Source organism: Trichosurus vulpecula, chromosome 6 (genome assembly GCF_011100635.1).
Source record: "Trichosurus vulpecula isolate mTriVul1 chromosome 6, mTriVul1.pri, whole genome shotgun sequence".
Classification (NCBI taxonomy): Eukaryota; Metazoa; Chordata; class Mammalia; order Diprotodontia; family Phalangeridae; genus Trichosurus; species Trichosurus vulpecula.
In genome coordinates, this window is record NC_050578.1 from 128,144,227 (window position 1) to 128,170,046 (window position 25,820).

General features: G+C 38.7%; 1 long non-coding RNA gene across 1 annotated transcript in view; it reads right to left on the reverse strand.

Annotated features, from left to right (window-relative positions):
- Positions 1-841: 841 nt before the first annotated feature.
- The window catches only part of LOC118855307, an 80,626-nt gene continuing 55,647 nt past the window's right edge, over positions 842-25,820 (reverse strand). The window contains exon 4 of the long non-coding RNA XR_005010737.1: positions 842-1,208. This is a non-coding gene — a long non-coding RNA (uncharacterized LOC118855307). The remainder of the gene's footprint in view (positions 1,209-25,820) is intronic.

The following is a 25,820-nucleotide window of genomic DNA, read 5'->3' on the forward strand; positions in this document are numbered from 1 at the left end:
AGATACCTATCCTGATCCTTTCAATTGTTAAAGATCCTCATTCCTAAAATTTCACTTTATCTCACTAATATATTTGACATTTACATAGATAAGCAAATGTTCCCACAGACACATCTGGTAAAATATAAATTTTTTGAGGACAAGTACTGTTTCATTTTTACTTTTATATTCTCAATGCCCAGCAAAGTACCTGGCACATAGTGGATATTCAATAAATATTTTTGAATTAAATTGCAGTGAAGTGCATGGATGAGGCCATCATAAAGAGAACTACAAAGTCTTGGTAATCACCTCTAGGCCAGTCTTTGAAGGTCAGTCTTGATTCTTTGCTCCATCACATATGGCATTAAATAGTCTTAGCACAGAAACAGGTTTATAAAAATAAGAAAACTGAGAGCTCAGACTAGGTAGTCAATGGGGTGATTTGGCAACTGAGACAGGTAATGTGATATTCAACCACAAGGTTAAATCATATCTGATACATCAAACACCTTCCATGTATCAATTACCATGCTAGGTACTAGGAATAGAAATACGAAAATGAAATTTGCCTACTTATGGTCTAGCCAGGGGAACCTCTGTATGTGCATATAAAAGTATAAAAAAGCATAAAAAGAGAATATAAAAGTAAAAATGAAACAGTACTTGTCCTCAAAAAATTTATATTTTACCAGATGTGTCTGTGGGAACATTTGCTTATCTATGTAAAATAAAGGTATGTATGTGCATACATACAGACACACATACGTACACACATGTATATACATATGTATACATATGTGCATATATGTGTATTGGTTGTGTGTACGTGTATGTATATACATGGTTGAATATCTGTATGTGTGCATGTATGCCTGTGTACATGTGTGCACATATTCACATGTGCATATTAATATATTGCCATGTTGTGCACATGGTATGTGTGCACCTTTCACATATCTGCATTTATGTCTACAGGCATACATGCGTGTATATGTACAAAAACCAATATTCATATGAAATAATAGATGATGGTGCTCAGAATAAATAGGTAGTTTGTTGTATCAAATATGTTGCAATGATCTTCTGTACTGTCTTGGTGGACTTGGGCCCAAACTAAAAGAGCAAGGTTTCCAGAACAAGCCATCATAGAAGTACCACTTCACCACAGCAGTTCCAGCTCTCTGGTGCTATATGAAGGTCATCCATAGCCCTCCAGATCTCTACTTCTGCAAGAAGACCAAGAAGAACTAGATATTAGGCAATTATCAAAAGCACTGGATCCATTTGAAAAAAGATGCCAAAGACAAAGGTTGGAGACCATAGTATTTAGAGGCAAAAGTGACCTTAGAGGTCATTCAGTCCAACCCCATGATTTTAGCAAGAGTAAAGTGAGTAGTTAGGTGACTTTCTCAAGGTCAGATAGCTCATAAATGGCAAAACAGAGACTAGGATACAAATATTTGTGTTCCATATTCGATGCCTTTTGTTGCTTACAACACGTTTGGGAAACAGAAGGCAATAAGAGAGCTTTTTGATGGCCTTGGGTGGGTTACATCATCGACTACCACAGAATCAATTTACTAAGTTTACCTCTAGGACCATACAACTGGCATTCATATAACTCTGGAATATTTTCAAAGCACACTGCACACATTTTCTAATTGGAGCTTCACAGAGGCCCCATAAAAAAACAAAGGTACAACACATATTATTACCTTAATCTTACAAATGTTAGAGTTGAGACTCGGAGGAGTTAAGTAATTTGCTCATAGTCACAAAACTGTCAAAGAATTTGAACTGAATCTACCAGAGTCCAAGTCCAGTACTCTATCTATGCCCTAATCTATAGGTGTCATTTCTTTTTTTGTTTATAGAGGGAGGAAGGCAGGGCGATTGGGGTTAAGTGACTTGCCCAAGGTCACACAGCTAGTAAATATGTCAAGTGTCTGAGGTCACATTTGAACTCAGGTCCTCCTGACTTCAGGGCCGGTGCTCTACTCACTGAGCCACCTAGATGCCACAATAGGTGTCATTTCTAACATGGACTAACATACCTCAGACCCAGGCATGACAGTTCACAGGTGGTTTAGAGAATTTACCTATTTCCTTTCTGCAAAAACTGCCAGCTGTTACTGAAAGCTGGAACTCTTACACCATTGATTTCTAATTTAATTATTTTTCTTTCCAAAACTGGATATCCAGGCAGGCTATTCAGTCTCAAAACAAAAGGCACTGTCTTTCTTCCCAAAGTAACCTATCCTCTGAACTTCTTTATTTCTGTAAAAGGTACTGCGAATCTTCTAGTTGTCAAGGTTAACAACCTTCATATCATCTTTGACAAGATATCCCCCTAATAGCAATGTTGCTAGCAGCTGTTGTGGAGGTGAAAAACCAACAACAAGAGCACACAGAAGGGCTGCTACCACAGGTCCTTTGTTCTGCTTTTCTAAGGAAAGCAACTTTAAGGAGTTAACAATCTTACTTTAATTAAACATACATGTACCATTCACTTAGTTCAGGGGGAAAAGTCAGCAACCTGAACTTCTGAGCAAATACGAACAGAAATTACAAACAGATCAACAGACAGGCTTTTATCTGTCTGATCAAATCACAATACATACATAGTTACCAGAGAGAAGAACCAACATCTGGGTTTTCAAAGCCAGGAGGGGCTGCTTCAATGGCTACCCAGAGTCTCATCACCAACAGTCTTTCAATGAGTGTGCCCCCAAAGGCAAAACCTCTGAATTTATATATACTTCTTCAGAATCAAAGGGCTTCACAACCATAAGCAGGCAATTAAAGACTCCTGATTCAACCAAAGATTCCTCAGTGCTGAGAAGCACTCCAAAACAAAGAGAATAAAAAGTCCACTTTGCTTGCCATTACATTTGAAGGGCAAAACTCATCAAAGGTACTTGATTACCTCAGCATTCCAAAAGAGAAAACAGTAAAAAAAAAAAAAAAGAAGAAGTCCCACCCTAATTACCATAACAATCTCTCATCTTCTCATACCCAGGTTTTGTCACGTTGTCAAGTCTTGTCAGTTCTACCTCCATAGTATCTCTTATATTCATTGACCTTTCTTAATTATGCATTACCTCTTTCTAGACTTCTAGACTCTTGCAAGTCTCCTAATTGGTGTCTCTGTCTTGAGTGTCTTCAAAATATTCTCCACACAGATGCCTAAATAATTTTTCTAAAATGCATACAAGACTATCCTGCTCGAAAAGTCTTCATATTACTTCTAGGAACAAATACTAACCTCTTTTCTTGACATGTAAAGCCCTTCACAACCTGGAGTCAGCCTAGTCTAGCTTTCCAGGCATATAATACATCATTCATCTTCACATATCCCACCTTTCAATCATCCTGAAATTCTTGCTCTTCCTTACCCCCAGCAAATCCATGCCTTGACACAAGCTCTCTCTTGTGCCTAGAATGTTCTCCCTCCTCACTTTGCCTCTGAGAATCCTTATTTATCCTGCAAAGCTCAGTTCACTTGTCACCTTTTGCACAAAACATTTTCTGATCTCCCCAACTACTAGAGTTTTCTTGTTTTAAAATCAACTTGGAATTTTGTATATTTTTATGTTTGCATATGTATGTGTGTGTACATGCATATATTATATATGTGTGTAGAACAAATTTACACAAATAAATGTTACCTATATGCAAAATACATGTAAAACAATACAATTTAGTATATTTACTATATGTGCTATATATAATCTAGGCTTATAAAATGTATACAATGGAACTAGAATTTAACACATTGTGTGTTAGTTTATACTTACCATATACTTACATATATGGATATATTTAACTTGTATAAGTGTGTGTATTTATATGTGGATGGGTAGAGGCGTATATGTTGTCTCCTCTCATAGAATACAAGCTCTCTAAGGGAAAGGTTGGTTTTCTTTTTCCCCTCCAATACCCAGTATGGAGTTTGTCACAATAGTTGATATTTAATAAATGGTCACTTATTGGTTGAATAATTGTGATCCTTTATAAGCAGCTAGGTGGGTAAGTGGATAGAGTATCGAACCTAAAATCAAGAAGTGCCCGTCTCACAAGGTTGTTGTGAAGATCAAATGATATAATAGATTTAAGTCATTTTTCAAAACTTAAAGTTTGAGATAATGAGATAAAAAATTATAAAGCACTTAGCATAGTGCCTGACAAAGAATAAGAATAATAATGTAGTTATTGTTATGGGGGCAGCTAGGTGGCATAGGGAATAGAGCACTAGGCTTGGAATCAGGAAGACTCATCTTTATGAGTTCAAATCCAGCCTCAGACACTTACTAGCTATATGACCCTGGACAAGTCACTTAACCCTGTTTGACTCATTTCTTCATCTGTAAAATGAGCTGGAGAAAAAATGGCAAACCCCTCCAGTATCTTTGCCAAAAAAAAAAAAAAAACCAACCCTAAATCAGGTAGCAAAGAGCTGGTCACAACCGAAAAATGACTATATTGAAATTAGAGGCAAGAGGGAGTCACTGACATTCATTGAGTGAGGGAGTGATATCCTTAGATCCGTGCTTAAAGAAAATCATTTTAGGGGCAGCTAGGTGGCACAGTGAGTAGAGCACTGGCCCTGGAGTCAGGAGCACCTGAATTCAAATCCAGCCTCAGACACTTGACACATTTACTAGCTGTCTTGGGCAAGTCACTTAACCCCAATTGCCCTGCCTTCCCCCATCCAAAAAAAATCACTTTAGCAGCATTAGAGTTGAAGGAGAAATGCTTACAGACATTATTTCTCTTGATTATAAATGTTAGTCATTTTATTATCAATAATATTATAGCCCTCATTAGAAAATATGTTATATTAACATTGAATGGCTACAAACTATTGGATGGAACAAAGTTTATTAATAATTGAAAGAAAACAAGAAAAAGATATACATTTGTCACTATATCAGGTGACCATGGTAAGGGTCGTTGTGAGATTTCATAGGCCTTAATTAAGATATTCAATGATTATGTTCACCATAGAAGTCACACTTTCTTTTCCAAAATAGGAATTCCTTAAAGCCTTAGTAAACTACTAAGGTGGAGCGGATTTCTTTAATGTAGGTCTTCGAGTAGAGGATGTATAGCCATTTAGATGTGTTGTAAAAGGGATTCTTAGTTAGGTATAGGGGGGACTAGATGACTTCTGAGGACTCTTTCCCCTCTCATAATCTGTGCTTCTGTGAAAATTTTGACGACACATCTCTGAAAATAGTAGATTCCCAATCACTGGAAATCTTTGATCAAAGCAAGGATTTATGATCACTTTCCAAGACCAATATGGTAGATGGGAAAGAATGCTGGCTTAAAGTAAGAAGACCTCCCTTTAAATCCCAGCTGTGCTACTTATGACTGTGTGTGACCTCCAGCAAGAAACTAAACCTCTCTATATGTTATTTTCCTCTTTAGCGAAATTAGGATGTAGGACCAGATGACATTTTAGCTACCTATTGACCTTGAGATTCCACGGACTTGTGAAGGATTAAGATCACTAGATCTACAGTGTAACTCCTTGAAAACCAAGTTTATATGCTAAATGAATTAAGAGAATGAAGGTGCCCAGATCCAGCAACACAGTCCTTTAAGGAATGAAAGTGTCCTGGTTTAAGTTTCAAGTGAATATTTTGTCATTATTAGCTATCAGTCTCCATAATACTTCAAGACTGATTTCTGTCTGCACACTTAATAATACAGATTCTTTACAGTCTCATAGAAGACTCAGAAAACCAATTATAGAAATGCCAGATTTCCATAGGAAGGTAACCTTCCTCTTAGCAGTGGCAAGGGACCAAAGCAAACGGATCACAATTAAAGTGTCAGGATGTAATTGCATTTGCTTCCAAATAAACCATCAACTCTCAATAAATAATTAAAATGAGCAGCACTCCTCAGGATAGACCTGTTCAGTATCTGTGATTAAAGAGTGCTCAGAGATGTTATCAAGATTTTTTATGATCATTTTTCTTATATTGTCAATTTGTCCAATTTTATTATCTCCCTGCTCTTTCAGCTACTTTGGGGAATTTTGTAATCTTAACAAAAAATTAGCATTATACCCTTCTGTGTCATTGATTCCAGGAAGCCAGTCCTATTTCACGTAGTTACAGAATGTCAGGGTTATAAGGGACCTCAGAGACCATCTGTCTGAACCTATACCTGAATAGAACATCATAGATTTCCCAAGCAATCTAAAATGCAGTTATTAAGCTCCTACTGTGTTCAATACAATATGCTAAGTATTATGTATACAAATATAAAAACAAAACAGTCAATCAATGTAAGTGCCTACTATATGCCAGACACTGTACGAAGTGTTGGGGATGCAAAGGAACATGAAAGAAAATCTTTGCTCTCAAGGTTGCCTCAGTCAAACTGAGACCTGTTAAAGACCTCAACTTGAAAAGGCCCAGATCTCCCACTGCACCCTGGGCCATCTCCAGTTGTCTTGATCTATATCTGACCACTGGACCCAGATGGACCACTGGACCCCAGAGAAGAAAGTGAGGCTGGTGATTTTGCACAGCGCTCCCTCACTTAAATCCAATTTTCTTTCAAGTCATGCCTCACCTTGCTGATGTCATGACCCTCTTTGAGAATGAAGAGCAAAGAACAACAGCAAAAACCATCTAAATGGCACAAACAGCTGTGTACAAACAAGAGAAATACAGGATAGATTGGAGATGATCAACAGAGGGAAGTCACTGGCATTAAGGGGGATTGAGCCCCAAATTCAAGGAGTTTACATTAAACTAGAATAAACCAATAAGGAGGTCCTATTGTATAAACAGTGATATATAAACATAACTTGGAAAGAAACTAACTAGTCTAAGAGGTATAGGAAAAGAGGAAGAGCATTCTGGGAGTAAAGGAAAGCCATGGATTTGGGATGGATTATTACATATGAAGAAGACAAAGTAGGACAGTTGACTATAAGAGAAGGGAAGTAATGTGTAACAAGCTAAGGAAGAGAGGAGGTCAGATTCTAAGTACCAAACCAAGCAGGTCGTTATCTTGTTCTCAAGACACAGGAACCCTTAGAGGTTTTGTTATGTTTTGTTCATTTTTAGCAGAGAAGTGACTTGGTCAAACCTGAACTTTAGCATCTATTGTGGAGGATGAATTCAAGAATGAAGAGATTCAAAATAGGGTGAATATTTTGGAGATTTTTGTAATATTCTAGTCAAAAGATAATGAAATCAGGAACTAAGTTGTCCACCATGCAAGTGGAGAGAAAAGGGAAGATAATGAGAAGGTTCTATTGCCAAGCATTGACTTAATTGGATATGGGTTAAGAAAAGAGAAGTTACTAAAGAGTCATGTGACTAGGAGTCAGAGTACCAAAATTCAAATCCTGGTTCTATCATTTGCCTCTTTTTTTAACCTTGGGCAAATGTCTTAACCTGTTGGTCTTCGTTTTCCTCATCTGTAAAATAAAAGGGTTGGATTCAATGATTTCTAAGATTCTTTTCAGTACTAAATTTATAATATTATAATTCTTTCTGATCTAAATCTAAGATCTTATATTGAGTAGTTACATCCATATTGCTATTATTCCTGTTAACTCTCATCTTATCACACTGGCCCATAATTCCAGCTGGTGGAACTCTCTTTGAAACCTAGTTCTCGTATCCAGAATATTAGCTCTCCAGCAGAGGTTCTTCAAGCCGATAGACAGTTTTCTATCTCTGCCTCCCTCCAAGTCCCTGATAAAATGCTGACTTGGACACCTCCATAAACTCTATCCTAAATATTGCTAGAAATATATAGGTGGCCAGTAGAGTCTACTGTTCTGAAGAAGCTTGCAGAAACTTTGGCCAATTATTTAGCTAAAATGGTACCAGGACACGTTGCAATATGATCAGTCTCATTTATAAATTGCATGCCACAGCCTACATGTACCCATTTGTACATTCGCATATCCAATCACGTACACACATATGCATACATCTGACTGGGAGATCAAACCCAAATCTCTTTCACATCAATTGCTCCCTGACAGTGCATCCCTGTTGTGATTGACTGTTTTTTGTTTTTGTAACATAATTGTAGGATTCTATATTTATCCCTATTAAATTTATTTCATTATATTTGCCCTCCAATTCTAGCCTGTCAAAGAAACTTTTGGACTCTGACTCTGTTATCCTATGTGTTGATTATAATTCCCAGTTTTGTGTCATCTGCAAATTTGGTAGTGTGTCATCTACGCTTTCATCAAATATTAATTTAAAGTGTTTAACCAGGAGAGATACTTGAGATATGCCTCTTTTGGAGGCATAATCAACAAGTTAACGAGCATTTATTAAGGATTTATTATGTGCCATGCAACTGTACAGAGGGCTGGGACACTCTGCTAAATGCTACATTGTGGGGGGATATTTTATTTAAACACTTGGATAGATCATAGAACTCTAACAAGGTGGATTGCAACCCATCCACTTTGAATTATCTTGTTTGATTCTTCATCATATTCATCTTTAAATCATTGACACTAGGTCTTCTCTAAATGCCTTGAGTTTTCCTTTAAATCTTCTGTAATTACATGGATTCCAATGGTTGCCTACTAGTTATTCTTACTGCTGACTCACCTTCTTTTAAGAGAATTTCTTCTGTAAATCCTGGATGGTAACGCATTGCATCCTGGTCAACCTCCTTGGATGGGTACCTTATCATATCCTTTTGGATCACACTTAATTTTAATTTGACTTTTGTAAAGACTGGTATGTCATAGTCTATATACCATTACACTTTGAGTCCAGACATTTAATCAGTTCAGCTATCACCCAATTCCCCATCCATCTAAGTCATATCTCTCTACCTTAGCCACAAGAATAACATAAAGTTGTCAGTTATCATTGGATTCCAGGTACCTGAGCATGCCATCCTCAACTTTCAAAAAAAAGGAAATCATATTAGTCTGACAATACTTGTTCTTCATTAGTCCATGTTGCCCCTTAATAATCACCAACTTTCTAGGTGAATGTTTACAAATCACCCCTTTTATAATATTGCCAAAATCTGATCGTAATGACCCAAAAGAGGAACAGTAGCCCCTCTTGAAGGCAACAGACCTTTTAACTTATTGCATTTAAGAGAAGACAAAAAGAAAGCCCAATACACTTAACAAGAGACACCAAAGAAAGTAGCAAGCAAGGCCAAAGGGGGAAAGGTATAAGGCATTAGGGCAAGCCATTAAACCAACCACACTAGAATTGGAACTGCCACTTTCTAACTAGAAAGGCTTCCATACCCTATAAGGTAAGACTGGGACTAAAGCCTTTAAACTGGAACGAGGTATAGAAAGGCATAAACGAGGAATCAAGGCTCATCAAGGAGCCTTAGGCATGTTGATTTTCAGGTCATGACAGGAAACGATTGCATAATGCTACTCCCATGACTTGGTTCAAGTCTACACTAAACTTTCATTGGGGTTCCTATATCCATGCTTCATGGCAGCTTGGGTATCTCTGGGGTCAAAGCAGGTTACTCAGCTTGGGGGTGTTTCCACAATCCGGCTAGCAGCTTCTGTGGGGGTGTAAGATCCACCCACAGCCAGCACCCGGAAAGCTGCCAACAGCACAGGTTCTTTTGATCTGCTTAACTAAGGAAAGCAAGGTTAAAGGGGTTGACAAGTTTACTCTAATCCAGCATACAGACAGCATTCACTTAGTTCAAGGGAAAAAGTCAGCATCCTGACTTCAGAACAAAATACAAATACATTACAAATATCAACAGACAGACCCAACACAATTCATAGTTACCAACATCTAGGTTCAGCCCTGGAGCTCGGAACAAGGGCTGGCCCAGAGTCACACACACCACAACTGCTGTAAGGAGGAGCTCCAGAGAACAAACAGCCAACCCATGGTTTTTATATCTTTTTCAGCATTAGGGGTGAGTCACACATGCGACTCACCCACATGAACTAGAATCATCACAGAGAGGCGGACCTAAACCCATGTGGTATAAAAGCCCCTGCTCTCCCAGACATGTAAACTAGACCCTCCCTGGAGTTGGCCCCACCTTGGGCCCCACCTTAGTTGCCAATCCACACCCACTAAGGTTTTACACCTAATAGGGGTTTGGGCCTGGGGCTTAGCACCTAGTAATTGAATTAATCAAAGGAAACAAAGGCCAAACTCTTCAATGGTATTTGTTGAACTAAGTGCTAAGGAGCCCATTTTGATTACCAACACAGGGGATCTTGACAACTGTAAAATCAGAGCAACTCAAGTATTTTATGTGGACAGACTCTTATGAGTTTCCTATCCCTGAGGTCTCTAAGATACCAATCAGCTAGTAAACTTTCTAGCTTAAAAGAATCCAAATATAGTGTGTTATTAAGAGTAGAGGGGGAGGTTCCAGAAAAGAGTAGAAAGGAAAGGGTATCAAGTAGGAGAAAGGGGAGTGACTAGGGATTAAACAGCCTATTGAAGAGAAGAAAAACTAGTCAAGATAAACCAGAGCCTTTCGTGGAATAGAAGTCACCATTACATTGTTTTGTCAAGAATCGAAGCCAAGATAATAATGTTATTATATTTTCATACGCTATGTCATCTATCCTGAAATATTGTTGAATACTACAAAATGCGCATTTATCTCATATGATTGAATTTCATTTCATTCTGCTTCTTTACTCTGTATAATTGTATATGGTATTCATCAACAAAAACATATAATGAACACCTACTATGTGCAATATACCTGTCTTTCATGCACACTATGTTTCAGACAAACTGAAAAACATTCTTCTCCTACCTTTAGTCTCTCCCCTCCATAGGGTTTCTAACCCTCTGCCCACTCCCCTGCTCAGAAAGCTTCAGTTGTTCCTGTTGTCTAGGATAAAATTCTACGTATGGCATTTACAACTCTTCATTATTTGTATACAGAGTCCCTACTTTTCCAGGCCAATAGTGCACACTGCAGAAGATGACGACATTCCCGTTATTCTGGTTTTCTTGCTCTTCCCTATATATAACCTTTCATCTCTAGTCCCTGAGCCTTTGAACAAGCTGTTTTCCACATCTGAAATTTTCTCTTTCAAGTGTGTGCTGTACAATAGAGGGGGGCAACGGGGAGGTATGTACAGTACATTTTTAAGTTTAATTTGCATTATTAATATTTTCTGCATCGCTTTCTCAAGACAATGAACAAAACAGTAAATCAAGCTTTGACATGTGGTATTTTCCTATTTTTGAAGTGTAAATACTCACATCAAAAATTTAACAGCCAGATCTTCAGTATCTGGTTCAAGCTGGTCTCGGCACACTTCTTCATCTCCTTCTTCGCCTGTCTCCTCAGAATACCTTGCCTTGCTTAAAGAATCAGCTTTAATACCACCTCCTACATGAATCTTATCTTGAGTTCCCCAGTTGAAAGCAATATCTCCTCCATCAATGACTTAATACATATTTTGTATCAACATGCTGTTTCCCACTAATGTGGGTGGGGTCCCTGAAGTCAGAGACTATTTCATTTTTTCTCTGTATCTACACTGCTTAAGAAAAGTGCCTGGCACATAATTTAATAAATATTTCCTGAATGAATGACCTAACATGCACTTTGCTCCCATGCCTCTGTAGCTATTCTTTTTTTTTTTGGAGGGGGGAAGGCAGGGCAATTGGGTTAAGTGACTTGCCCAAGGTCACACATATCTAGTGTTTGAGGCTGGATTTGAACTCAGATCCTCCTGACTCCAGGGACTGTGCTCTACTCATTACACCACCTAGCTGCCCCCTCTGTAGCTAATCTTAAGCTGTAGCTCCTACCCCATCTCCCAACCCTTTTTCTTTAATGTTCTCTATCCCTTTTAGCTGATTAAATTCCTAACCATATTCAGAACCTCAAGTCAAATTTCTTCCAGGAAGTCTCCTTGATTCCTGCTATGGCCACACACGCTTATGCACACATATTTGGTATTGTCCCTCCTTTCTGATCTCCCATCAGCCTGTGTTTCATATTTCCCCGAGGACACAACACAGTGATTGTGTCTTATCCCCTTAGTATACTCTATACACTTTGAGGGAAAGGAGCTAAATTGCACATTGGGCCCAGTGTTCAACACAAGAGTGCCCAGAGCAGGCCCTTAAATGTGAGGGGTTGTTATTTCTAGGCATTACACAAGGCTAGAAAGATACATCAAGGCATAAGACATCACCCTTACTCTCAGAGAACTTATACCTGAGGAGACAGGATAAAGGGGAAATAAGCATTTCCATAATGCCTGCTATGCAGCATTCCCTGTGCTTTAACAAATATTACCTTACTTGATCATCATAACAACCCTGCAAGATAGGCATAAGTATCTCCATTTTACAGTTGAGGAAACTGAAGTAAACAGAAGTCAAATGACTTGTCGGAGGTCAAACAGCTAGTAAGTGTCTGAGGCCAATTTTGAACTCAGGATTTCCTCATTCTATGCCCAGCACTTTCTATACTGTGCTACCAGCTGCCTCTAAGGAACAAAAGTAACAACACAGGGTAGCAAATGTGTATACCAGAGATATATACCAAATATATACCAATGTGTATACCAAAGGTAAAACCATAAACATCCTCTTTAGGGGTTCAATAGCGGGAGAAGCCATGATAGGCTATGGTAAGCAGAGACAGCACTTGAACTGGGCCTGAAGCAAAAAGAAGACATATTTAAGTATCAAGTAGGAAGCAATGCATTGATTTCAAGTCAGGAAGAATGACAGAGATAATGAAGAGATGGGAACTAATGGGAGACAATGAAGAGATGGGGATTAATTAATGGGAGACAATGATTTAATGGGAGTAGAGGATTCATGAAAGGGAGAAGACAAATCAAAGTAAAGAGGGCCCTGAACACCAGAATGATGAGTTTGGACTTTATTCTCTAGGCCTTGGAGAGGCATTGAAGGCATTGGTCCTAGCATGCAGCACATACAAAGTAACACTTTAGGAAGATTAATATGTAAGCAATGCCTACTGATAGATTGGAGCTAGAAGAATCATAGAGTCAAGGGAGGCTAGTTAAGAGAATACCACCATATCCCCAAATTACTTAGTTCTGTTTGGAAACCCTCTGAGGTTTATGTAAAAGAGACTTGATTTGTCTTAGTTTTTTTTCCATTTTTTTCTCAGCTACTTTCATTTTTTAAAAATTATTCGTTGGTTTATTTTGTTATTTCTTTTCCTGCTGGCCAATGTCAGAAAGCCTGCTCTCACAGGCTCAGAATTGATGCATCCCCGCAAAATGTTGTCACTTGTTTGGAATCAATTCCCATCAGGTAAATAATTTTCCCCCCAGAAAATTCTACCACCAACAAAAATGTGTCATTTTTTTCCTACTGCAGTGAGCAGTCACTTTCCTGACTTCAGTGGGAAATAAGCCTTTGGGGATGGAATGGGTGATGATTATTTGGGACAAATTATTCTTTTTTGAAGTACAAATTATACGAAAACCTCTTTTTTCTTATATGTTTTTAGAGGAAATTTTGCTGTACTGTTTTAAACAAACCTCAAACAACCAGTTAACTTTTATAAGGTGGGGGAGGGGGAGTAATGGCATTAAAAGGTGGTATACTAACTTTGCTGCTTCTTTAAGGAAACACTTTAGGCCTCGTATCTCAAATCACCTCTAAGACACCCCTAAAACAAAGACCCCACAAGGTGGGGGTGGAATGGGGATAGGATCTAGGGATTCTACCATCTGGGATAAATCTAGTATGTTTGGCTGAAGGTAGAGAGAGTTGCAGAAGAAAACATACCCTAAGACAGAACATCCCGTGGGGAGACCCTAGAAGAGTGCACTATGGAAATAAGGTAGAGACTGTTATCTCTGGTCTTTGCACGGGAAGCAGAACTCCACAAGCAGAGGACAGCCAACCTAATGGTAGTGGGGCATAATCACATCCAAAAAGGGAATAGTTCATTCCCCACAGAAGCCAGATGGTGCTTATAAGTCACAGGCATGATAGCTGGCCTCTGAATCCCAAACCCTCTCAAGGAAGTGGAATAAGAGGTAGGAAGCAGGGGCATGGCTAGAGGAAAGTACCCTAAGATAGATCTGGGACAATAAATTAATCCCAGGGATTTCAATCCCGTGGCCAGGTACAGAGTAAGATTACTTATACCATGTCAGAAAGGAAAAATGTGTGTCAGCACAGAGAGCCAACATACTGACAAGAAATATATAGCAACCCATCTTAATTTTCCCATTCATTTCAAGACTTATCCATATACTTTCATAAACTCTTCACTCAAAACCTAACCAAAGCGCTAAGGGTCTTTCCTCTCAGTTTGCTGGTAATTATGTCAGTACAAATGCAGTATAGAAGCTGTTTATCTGTTATCACAAGCTCTCACTATATAACTGGGCCACTTCGTTTTTTGTACAGTTCTCTTCAATGATATATTTTGTACTTCTTCATATGTACAATTCACTATTTACAGTATGCCATAATTGATTTACACAGTGCATAACACAGTTTAGTTTTCTCATAGATTGTGGCATCTCTTGGTTCACCAACACATGATATCACCAGAATATTGTTGGTAAAAGATATTTTGTTTGTTTTTCTTTGTCTTAAGGAAAGGCTTGGGAGGCCACAAACTGCACAATTTCCCAAGTACATCTAGTCTATTTTCATTATCTTATTAAATTCTAGGCCAAATTCATTAACCAATCCACAGTGTCTGTCCAAGATACAAGTATTAATAGATCATGTCCATATACTGAAAAATAGGCATTCTTTATCCATCTGGTTTTTCCAAACTGAATACCCAAGCTGAACTCTTTTGAGTGAATATGGATCTAATTTAAGAGGCTCTCTAGTGTATTATGAGGGCTTGATTCAATCAGCACAATGTCATCCACAAATAAGAGCATCTGGAGGACCTCATCATCCATAGGGAATCCTTCTTCCATCTGGAATCCACACTAGGTATCCTCCTTGAGAGTGGCAAGTATTTTTGGTGAGCATATGTCTCTGTTTCATGCCTTGCTTGGTTATTAATAATTGGAGAACTATCAAGTAAAATTATCTGCATTTTGCATCTATCAAGGAATTCTGAATGATTTTAACATATTCATCATATTTATTTATATATGTGTGTATGTGTGTGTAGATACATGCAATAAATGTGAAAAATAGTGCCAGAATTATTCTTTAAAAAGTAGTGATTAATTTATACAATTGTGGTTGACATTCTAAAGAAAACTCGGCAATGACAGTTCATGAGCTGATTTTTCAAATATTTTAAGCTAGTTGTCACCAGGAAACAACCCTTCATCATAGTAAGACCTACTACTTATTCCCCAAGTGTGCATGCAAGGCACACCACCACCACCATCTATATACTAGGTGATGTAGAGGAAAAAGCAGTAAACTTTGAAGTAGGAGACACTGGGCTTCAAATACCAATTCTGATACTGATCAGTTGTTTGACCCTTTTTAAACCATTTAACCTTCGGAGCCTGAGTGTTCTCATTTGCAAAATGGAGGCAATCATAACAATTCCTACTTCACCAGGCTGATGTACAGAAAGCACTTGCAAACCTGGAGCTACTAAAGCCATAGGAATTATTATTAATAATAGCGATGATATCCTCAGAGTCGGTAGCATCATACGGCCACTCCTCATTTGTGAGAGTTGGCATGATCACCATTCTGTTGTCATCTCACACCCAGAAAGCCCTTTCCTGACTGCAAATCAAAAGTCAGGGATCGGCAATCAAGCATACCATTTTTTAAGAGGTTGACAACTTCTAATAGAATCATGGGAACATAAAAACAAAGAGTTCATCTGATCAAATCAATGTCCCAAGATCTCATATGGTGAGAATTTCCACTACAGTAAAGACCTTTGAAAGCACCCAAGAAATTTCTCTTCTACTGATCATTCTTTGCCACAGACACTAGTACAGTCTAGCCCTACTGTAGAGACTGGTAGGGCTTATATGAAGTGATATTCTTTATAGCATAACGTCCTTTCTTGAATGTTTCCCAAATGGTATTTGCACTTGCTGGTTGAGTCCCAAGAGGAAACTGCTACGTGAAGGATTCCAGGGTCTAAAACAGATCCCACAGAACAATATCCTTAACACTATAGTTCACAGGTCTCTCCAATGTGTTTCCCATTAACAATTATCTGGCAAATTAAATTAGCTCAATGCAAAGAAATTTATTTGGTTGATTGAGTAAGAACAGTAATTATAAGACATCTCCTTCTCCGTAACCCTACCTCTCCCCCAAATACATACAAGATTCACAGCAGGAAGACTAGGCACAATGGTTAAGAGGCACATACCTAAGATACAAAGAAATTCTTGGTACATCAGGGCCTGGAAATCCTTGATCTCTTTGTAGATACCTCACACAGTTCCTTTTTTGTGTAGTATCTCAGCTAGGGTTCTAGGATCTGTTTTTATCCATAGTCTGACTCTTATCTTCTGCCAGGGACTGTTTTCCTTGAATTTACTGCTTCCCTTTGGTGGCCATCTTTGTCTAAAGAAGTGTGTGTCTTCTCTCCCCAACAGATGAATTGTTTCTCCACTGGTAAGGCAGCAAATATTTAAAGCTATGTGACCAGTGTTTTGTTTTGGGATATTTTGGAGAGGGGAGGGAAGAGAAGAGAGAAATGTCTTCCTCCCCATACCCTGCCCCATGGAGGGGTCTCCTCAATGGACATCTCTCAGTTTGCAATATCTCCAACTCTTAAGTTCTAAAATGTGTCTAGGGCCTAGCTATCAAAAGCCCCAAAATGTATGGCTAATTTGTTTTGTCAGCCAATCATGCTGTTCCCGTCTTGACCATAGCCCATCCCTCCTCACGTTCCAAATGTGGAAACAAAAGGCCACAGAGCTTAAATCACTCACCCACAGTCATAGAAAATAAATAGTGGACCCATCATTTGAATCCATGTCTTCTGAGGTTGGTTTTGAAATGAAAAGTCATATTTTCTTGTTTTTTCTGAAAGTACAAAACTTCAGTTTTTCCTAGATGATATAATGCTTGACTTATAGGCTATTTATCAATATTCAAAACAAAAACACACAAAAATTGAGTCTCAGTTCTGCTGCTGAAACTTTTAAGTATTTATTTCCTCTGAGTTTGTTCCTTTCTGGAATCGATGAACTTTTTAGAATATGTTAGGTATCATAGGCATCTTGTAGCATGCCAATTTATAATGAATCACCAAACACCAAAGAATATGAGGCATCTGAATTTAGAAGTCAAAAAGTTTCTGAAGAGGTGGGTTGACGTGGGAGGATTGGCATACCCATGTGCTGGCTATGCCCTGGACAGTCTAGCCCATTTCAATAATGTCCCCTCCTCGATCCTTGAATTTCTTGCCGCATTGATCTTGGAAATAATACCACTGATGCACAAATGCAACTATTAACATTGGCTTTCTTGGTTCTTATTCCCAAACAAGCTGAATGCTACTGAAAATATAATGTTTATTTAGTATATTGTTTATAGATCACTGATCTAGGTGATGCCTGACCCTAATACCTTGAATCTCAACTTACCCAAAGTTGACTATACTTCCAGACTGGTATCTAGATACAGCTATACAAGAATGCCAACTGAAATTTATGCCAGGGATTATCAGCCTGGATGGGAGGGCACCTGCTTTATAAAGACCATGTTCTTCAAACATCAGATGAATGGTGTATATAGGTCTATTTCTGTATATCAGTCTATTAGCCATTATTCTTTGGATCCAGCCACTCAACCCTTTATGAAGCCACCTAATTCCATCACACACACACACACACACACACTCACACAGACACACACACGCATACATGCATGCATGATATAGTGATGCAAGGGACAGAGAGCCTGATGAAACAAGGAAGGCCTCGGTTCAAGTCCTGCCTCAAATATATACAAGTAGGTATACTTGGCCAAGTTACTCAAATTCTCAGTGCCCCAAGTAATTCTCTAAAACAACTGAGTTATAGACTAGTTGCCTAATTGTTGGTCTGCCATAGGTGGAGCGAGTTCACTATATAGTCGTAGAGCCAGGTATTAGTATAGTTATATCTAGACATAATGTAGATGGGGGGGGGCGGAGAAAGGAAAGGAGAAGAGGAGAGAGGAAAGGAAAAAGAAAAAGAAAAATTCTCTTGACCTTGATGTCCTTTTTTCATCTTCACTGATAGGAATTGTCTATACCTACTGGCTCATCATCTACACCAGTAACTCACTTTTCAACCTAACTTCTATCTCCTATTTTTCCCCTTTTCCATATTTAACCTAAAGCACACTTTCAAACAAGAGGTTCATGAGTCTTATCTGGGACCAATTCTCACTAGCCTTCAGCGCTGCTAGCAACTTTATAAGTTAGGAGCAATTCCTGAATTCTTTTCTTTCCAAAAATAGACACAAGTAATGGAGCCCACTCTTCACCCTACCCACCATGGAGGATTCCTGATTTTCTAGATACATATGGCAAGCTATCTCACATAGGTCAATGTTTATGTATCATTGTCCGAACTCTGATTTAGAGAACAGTATAGACAAGGCAAATTGAAGAAGAAAACCTGGCCCCTGTAGGGACAGAGTTCCTCAAGATAGAAATCACATCTGAACTTCCAAAGTATGGAATCATTTAGAGCTTTTTTGCATCAATGAAAGTCAAAATCACATTACTATTAATATATTTATCTGTCAAATGTCCTTCCTATCACCTCCCATCAGAAAAAAATTTCAGGTCTCAAACATTTATTTCCTATAGCTCTCACCTGCATACCTCACAGGGTTTAAAGTATGATAATATAAAACTACGGTAATGACAGTATTGAAACAAAAATGGGTATGATGAGGAATCTGAGTGTAATCAGAATACCAATTATGGCATAGGCTCATGCACACTCAATTAAGAGATGGAGGAAGATTATTTTTAGACATTTATTCCGCTAGGAAGACATGACATCTAAGCAAGAGGAAAAGGACGACTTCTTGTTGCTATGTTTGCCCTAAGTATCTCATAGTGATCATTTTCAGGGGATCAAGATTATCTTTACAAAGTTTGTCCTCCTAGTGGGAATGTTATAGCACTTTTACAAGGGATTATGATCGAATCCTACAATTCATCAGAATTTGAAGGCTGATATGCTCAACAGCATTGCTGTGTTAGCCCAGCAAAGTATTAATAAGGACATTCTATTTAATAATATAACCTTTAGCCACTTAACATAGGCAAACATATTGGCACCCTGTTTTTAGGGCAGAGAGCAGCAATGTCTGACCTGAAGCTTTACCTTAATTACAGATTAGATTCTATTTTTATAACCATTTTTGAGAAGTAAATGATGTGTATAGATAATACCCATGAACAGTTTCTGCCAGCTGAGTGACCTTTAACCCTAAACTTCCTAATCAGACTTCAGTTTCTAGTGGCAGTGTTAGTTAATACAGAGTTCTGGTTGACCAAAAGGGAAAAAAATCCTCCTTCCCTCACCTCCCTGGTGAAATTCAAAATTCTAAATAATTTCTTAAACTTCAGTTTAAGTTAATAACTTAAACTTAAATTTCTTAAACTACATTTTAAAATTTGAGTGGGTTTCTGCCAGCCTGAATTTTGGTCTCTACTCTGCCAGTGACAGGCATGTGACTTCTGTGGTATCAGTTCTCCTTTCTGTAAAATGAGAGGTAGGGAGCAGGGAGGTAGTGTGTTCTTCAACTGGATGATCTCCTAGGGTTATATATTTATTAAAGGCAGGGAATAATTCATGTATGCTTTTCTAACTCAGCACATATTACAGTGCCTTGCTCATAATAGGAATGCAATATGGGATTGTCAGTCAACAAGCTATTATTATACCCTGAGTAGGTGCCAGGCACTATACTAAGCACATAGGATACAAAGAAGGGCAAAATTAGTGCCTTCCCTCGCCAAGCATACGTTATAATGGCAGGCGTGGGGGAACAACATGTAAATAACTACGTACATGTCAATTATCATCTTTCTGCTGATTCTCAGATCTGTTTATCTAGCCTCAAGACTTGCACTTCCCACTAGCTATTAGACATCTCAAACCAGATGTTTCATAGACATTTTAAAATCAACAAGTCCAAAACTGAACTCATTATCTTTCCCATGAAATTCTTCCCTTTTCTAAACTTCCCTTCTACTGTGGAGGGTGGCATCCTCCTCCCAGTTACCCAGGCTTACAATCTAGATGTGATCCTCAACTACTCACTCTCCCACTCAGTCCCCTAATCCAGTTTATTGCTAAGCCCTGTCAATTTTACCTTCATAATGTAACATCTTTCCTTATTCTACCTTCTTTCATCTGACACTACCAGCAACCTGGTGCAATCCCTCACTAACTTATGCATGAATTATTGCAATAGCTTGCTGGTTGGACCCCTGGCCTCAAAATCTCTTCCTGCTATATTTCACCTCAGCTGTCAAAATAACCTTAGTAAAGTGCAGATCTGACCATGTCACTGCCACCATTATCCCATTCTCAATACTCCCTATTACCTCCAAGATCAAACATAAAATCCTCTGTTTGATATTCGAAGCCTTTCACAACCTGCCCCCGTCCTGTGTTTCCACTTTTCTGGCACCTTATTCCCCATTCCCATATTCTGATCTGCTGACATCCTTGCTATTCCTCACACAAGACATTCCAATCCCCAACTCTCTGTATTTTCACCTGCTGTTTCCCATGCCTGGAATACTCTCCCTCCTTGTCTATGCCTCTTGGCTTCCCTGACTTCCTTCAAATCTCAGCTGAAATCTGATCTTCTTTGAGAAAGCTTTCCTCATCCCGCTTAATGTCAGTGCTTTCCCCCTTTTGGTTCTCTCCAGTTTATCCTGTATATTATCTTGTTCATACATAGTTGTTTTTAAGTTATCTTCTCCTCACTCCATGAGGAGTGCCAGGACTGGTTTTTGCCTTTGTATCCTTATCACTTAACACAGTGCCTAGGGCAATCGTAAGTATTCAATGAATGTCTTTTGCAATAGAGAGAGAGTAGATAGAAAGTCATCTCAGGGAAAAAGGCACTTAGCAACCAAAAGGATCAGAAAAGTCCTCTACAGAAGATGGGCCTTGAATACGGTCCGGAATGAAGCCAGAGAAACCAAGTGTTGGAGGCAAGAGGGCAGAGAATTTCAGGCATGGAGGACAAACAGTAAAAAGGGAGCAAAGGTGGTGAGGAGATGGAGTGCCTTGTTGCAGAGATAGCAAATGGGCCAGTATCTCAGGATCAGAGAAAGAAGTAAAGCGTAAGGAGACTAGAAAGATAGCAAGAGGCCAGGTTGGGAAGAGCTTTCAGTGCCAAAAAGAGGAGGTTACATTTGATTCTGGAGATAATAAAGCACCACTAGAGCTCATTAAGAAAAGGACAAGCAGTGTGGGGGATGTGGGAATGGGATTGACAGCAGATGAAAATTCAGCTCATATTGAGATTCAAAGGGTCAAAAGTGTCCCAAAGTGGGACAGTCCCAGTGTGGCTGGACCCAGCACAAAATTCCTTTGTACAGACAAAAATATGTTAATGGAATAAAATGCTTGTGAGACTTTGTATTTGCAAAAGGAAAAAGAACAGTTTTCTACTAATATTATCTAGAATGAACAAGAAAAAGGAGAAGCCTAAAACCTCCATTGGGCAGCTAGGAAGCGCAGTGGATAGGATGCTGCACCTGGAGTCAAGAAAACTCATTTTCATGAGTTCAAATCTGGCCTCAGACGCTTACTAGCTGTGACCCCGTCCACATCATTTAACTCTGCTTGCCTCAGTTTCCTCATCTGTAAAACGATCTAGAGAAGGAAATGGCAAACCACTCTAGTGGTTTGCCCCAAATGGGATAACAAAGAGTCAGACACAAGTAAAAACAAAAACAAGTCCTCCATTAAGATAGAGCCAAATCACAAATGATCCTCTCCCAAGATAAAATGGTCCACCGTCTTGGTATGTTTCTTTAACAGTCAGAAACTAGAAGGGAAATAACAAAGGGGAGCTGGGATAGGAGGAGGCCTTGCTTATTGAGGCTCTAAATAAAATACTGTGTCACAGGTGTATTAACTCTGAACATCAGGTCTGTCTCACTGTGATCAGGGTCCAACATGAGGAAGCCTTTCTTTCTTTGAGGGGCTCCTTATTGAGATGACTTGCCTGTTAATCAATATATCCAATTTGTGCCATCACAGGCCTATCTGTATGTGCCTTTTGGAGGTATCAGGATCTGATCAACTCTAGGGACTTAAAACTTGGCGGAAGAAAGAGAGAATAAAGTAACAGAACATCTATCAAAGCGAAAGAATGACATAGTGCAAAGGTTCTTAATCTGGGGTAAATTTCAGGGAGTTTGAGAACTTGCATAGGAAAAAAATACAACTTCACTTCACTATAATCAACTTCCTTTGTAAACTTATGAATCTTAATTTATAGGGCAATCGTAAACAGTATTCTGAGAAGGGATCCCTAAGCTTTACCAGACTGCTGAAGGAGTCCATAACATAAAAACTATTCAAGAGCTACTGGTAGAAAGGAAGGCCCTAAAACTAGAGGAGGGAGAGACCTAGATTCACACCCTGCTTCTGATACTTACCGTGTGTATATGTATAACCATGGCCCTGAGTCATTCTCCTGTATAAAGATAATAGTGGTATTACCTTCTAGGTCTGATTGTGGGCTGTCCAACCTTAGGTTTTTATTGAAACACTAGACAATATATTTTGATTTGCCTTTTTAGTGAGAGCTCTGCGGTAGCTCGGCTTCGTTTACTAAAGGATTTCTATGCTTGTAGGCAGGCCGCATAAATCACACTGGGGGCTGCATTTTGGACAGCCCTAATGGGTTAGTCCTTGCTTAGAACCACTATATCACCAGAGTCCCTGCTATGCTAATCACATTCCTTCTCATTGACTCATACGGCCTGCCCCCTATACATACCAGCTGCTTTGCCCCTCTAGATACCCTCTCCCTGCTTTCCACCTCTCTCTTATTTGTTGTCTTCTCTCATTAGAGCATAAGCTTCTTCAGAGAAGGCACCATGTTTTCTTGGTTTTGTATTCCCAATGCTTTTCACAGTGCCACATATTTAAGTGCTTAATGGCTGCTTCACATTCTTCTGTTTTCTTTCTTCCTTTCTTTTTTCCCCTTCCTTTCTCTCTTCTTATCAACATGAGATGATGTGTGTGAAGTAATTTGCAGGAATTAACTCATTATATAAATGGTAGGTATTGGTATGATGAGTACTTTTAAAATTATCAAGGGCTTTGCAGATGTAAGAAAAAGCAAAGAACTGAAAATAACAGGAAAGGACATACGTGTGTGTGTGTGAATGTATATATATATATATATACATATATATATAATGTATGTATACTTGTATATGAATTCATATTGAACAGAATATTTTGACATGCATTAAAAATAGAATATGTTTAGCAAGGAGAAGACAGTTTGTACAATATGTGTGAGAGTATGGAGGAAGGGGTGAAGACTGAATAAAACAAACGAGGAAGCCACACCTGACATTTCCATTTTCTGTTAAAGTTGAAATATTCATTGCTAGCTGTGAGAGACCTTGTGAAAAAGAGACAAGGATCTCAAAGGGCATTTTGATGGATTGTGCACAACTCTAGTAGGTTCCCTAATAATTCACTTCAATGAATTATTTCGGTATTAATTAACACTATCCAGGAAATAATAGGGACAGAGCACTGCTTGATTTTCTGTGATTTGAGGGGGTAAGCCAATCAACCTTGATGCCATTCATTCATTCATTTAGTATTCATTAAGCTCTGACTATGTGCCAGTTATTATGCTGGGTGCTGAAAACACAAAGACATAAATGAAACAGTTCCTGTCCCCAAGGAGCTTATATTCTACTGAGTAACGTAATATGGACCCAGAATGATAAATGCAAGATACATATCAGGTGAGTATTAAGTCATTTGGGTAGGGAGGGTTCCAGAAATTGAGGAGGGTGGAGAATAAAATAGGCCTCTAATAATAGGTAGTACTCTAGAAGAGCCTTGAAAGAAGGATTCCAAGAGGCAGAGATGGGGAAAAAACTTTAAAGGTTTGGTGAACTACCTTGCAAAGGCAGAGAGACAGAAGATGAAATGCCACGTCTAGGGAACGGCAAGTCATCCCATCTGACAGGAGTGGGTGATGAGAAATTATGTATGATCAGCCTGGAAAGTTAAGAGGGAAACAGACTGTGGTGACCTTTAGATACTACACAGAGGATTTGATCCTGTATTTCATCCTAGAAGTCATGGGAATTCACTAGAACTTCTTGAGCAGAGGACTGATAGGCACATAACATGGCCAGTAGAGCAAGGATCAATAGGACAAATGCTTGAAAACTAAACAGAAAAGGGTAGTGGATGCTTCATTATTTCCAGTGCTTTTATTCATAAAGGGCACAATAAGTATATCAGGGCCCCCTTGCCTCTGAAATATAATTGTTTCTCAATTGCTGAGAAAATACTGCAAAACTCTTTTCTTTAAGTATTTGAGTTTCTGGAGGTTGACGATGATCTCACTTTCATCTTTCTACCCTCAGTGCCTTATAAAAAGTAACAATAACTTATTTCTCCAGAATTTTAGATTTTAGCAAGCACTTTCCTCATAACAAGTGCATAAGCTGGACAGTGTAAATGTTACTGCCTTCCTTTTACAGAGGAGGACACTAAATTTCAGAAAGATGAAGTAACTAGACTGGGGACACACAGCTAGTAACTATTGGAGCCAGAATCCTATGGCAAGGATTTCTACGTGAGGGATCTAGACTCCATTTCATATTGTCTCTCAGTGTTTGTTGAAATGAGTAGAATGATTAAAGTGAAAAATTAAAAAGGCTAAAGGCCAGTCAGTCATCCTCAAGTAAAGCGGCATTGTGTTCTGAGGTGGAAGGTCAATAGTTGACATAGGCAACGTGGTGCTGGAAATAGCAACCATGTGGAGCCAGGACATGGGTTTGAATCCTTGCCTATGTGTGACCTTGCACAATTCCCTTTAGTACTCTGTGCCTCAGTTTGCTCATCTGTACTAGATGGTTGCTAAGGTCCTTTCCAGGTCTAAATTTAAGGCTCTATCCATCTTCGACTCCATTAAAACAGAAACATGGTATATGAGCTTCCATGCCATCTTGGGGAGGGAGGGGGGAGGGAGGGGAGAAAATCTGGAACTCAAAACTATGTAGAACCATGTGTGGTAAACTAAAAATAAATAAATTAATTTAAAAAAACAGAAACATGCTAAGTTTGTAGCAGGTACAGTTGAGAGCAGTTAATAAAAGAATAGTTAGATAATAGGACAGATTACCAAGGAAGGCTCAGGCAATCCTCCCAGGGACATAGGTCAGCATTCCTTATTCAGAATTCTGAGGATAAATTGACTGAAGGGTTACTCACTTCAGTAATTCCATTGCACAGCATTTATTTATTAATTGATCTTTTGATGGCCTTTCTAATTCTATGTGTTTTCTTTTGTTTTGTTTATGGAATAATGCTACCTTCCTCCACAGGATCAAAGATCTAAAGCTGAAAAAGACTCTCATTTTATAAATGAGGAAGTGAAGTTAATTTGCCAGAGGCTTCACAAATAGTAACTTGCAGATTCTAGATGTGAGCTCAGGTCCTTGGATTTCAGATTCCTACTATTTTTTTTCTTTACTGGTCCCTAAATTTTGTTGGAATAAAGAACTCCCAGTGAAAAACCTCCCCTTATTGAAAATTGGAACACTAATGCATTGTTGGTTCCAGAGAGCAATTTGGAACTATGACCAAAGGGCTATAAAACTTTGCATACCCTTCGATCCCCCCATACCACTACTAGGTCCACATCCCAAAAAGATCATAAAAA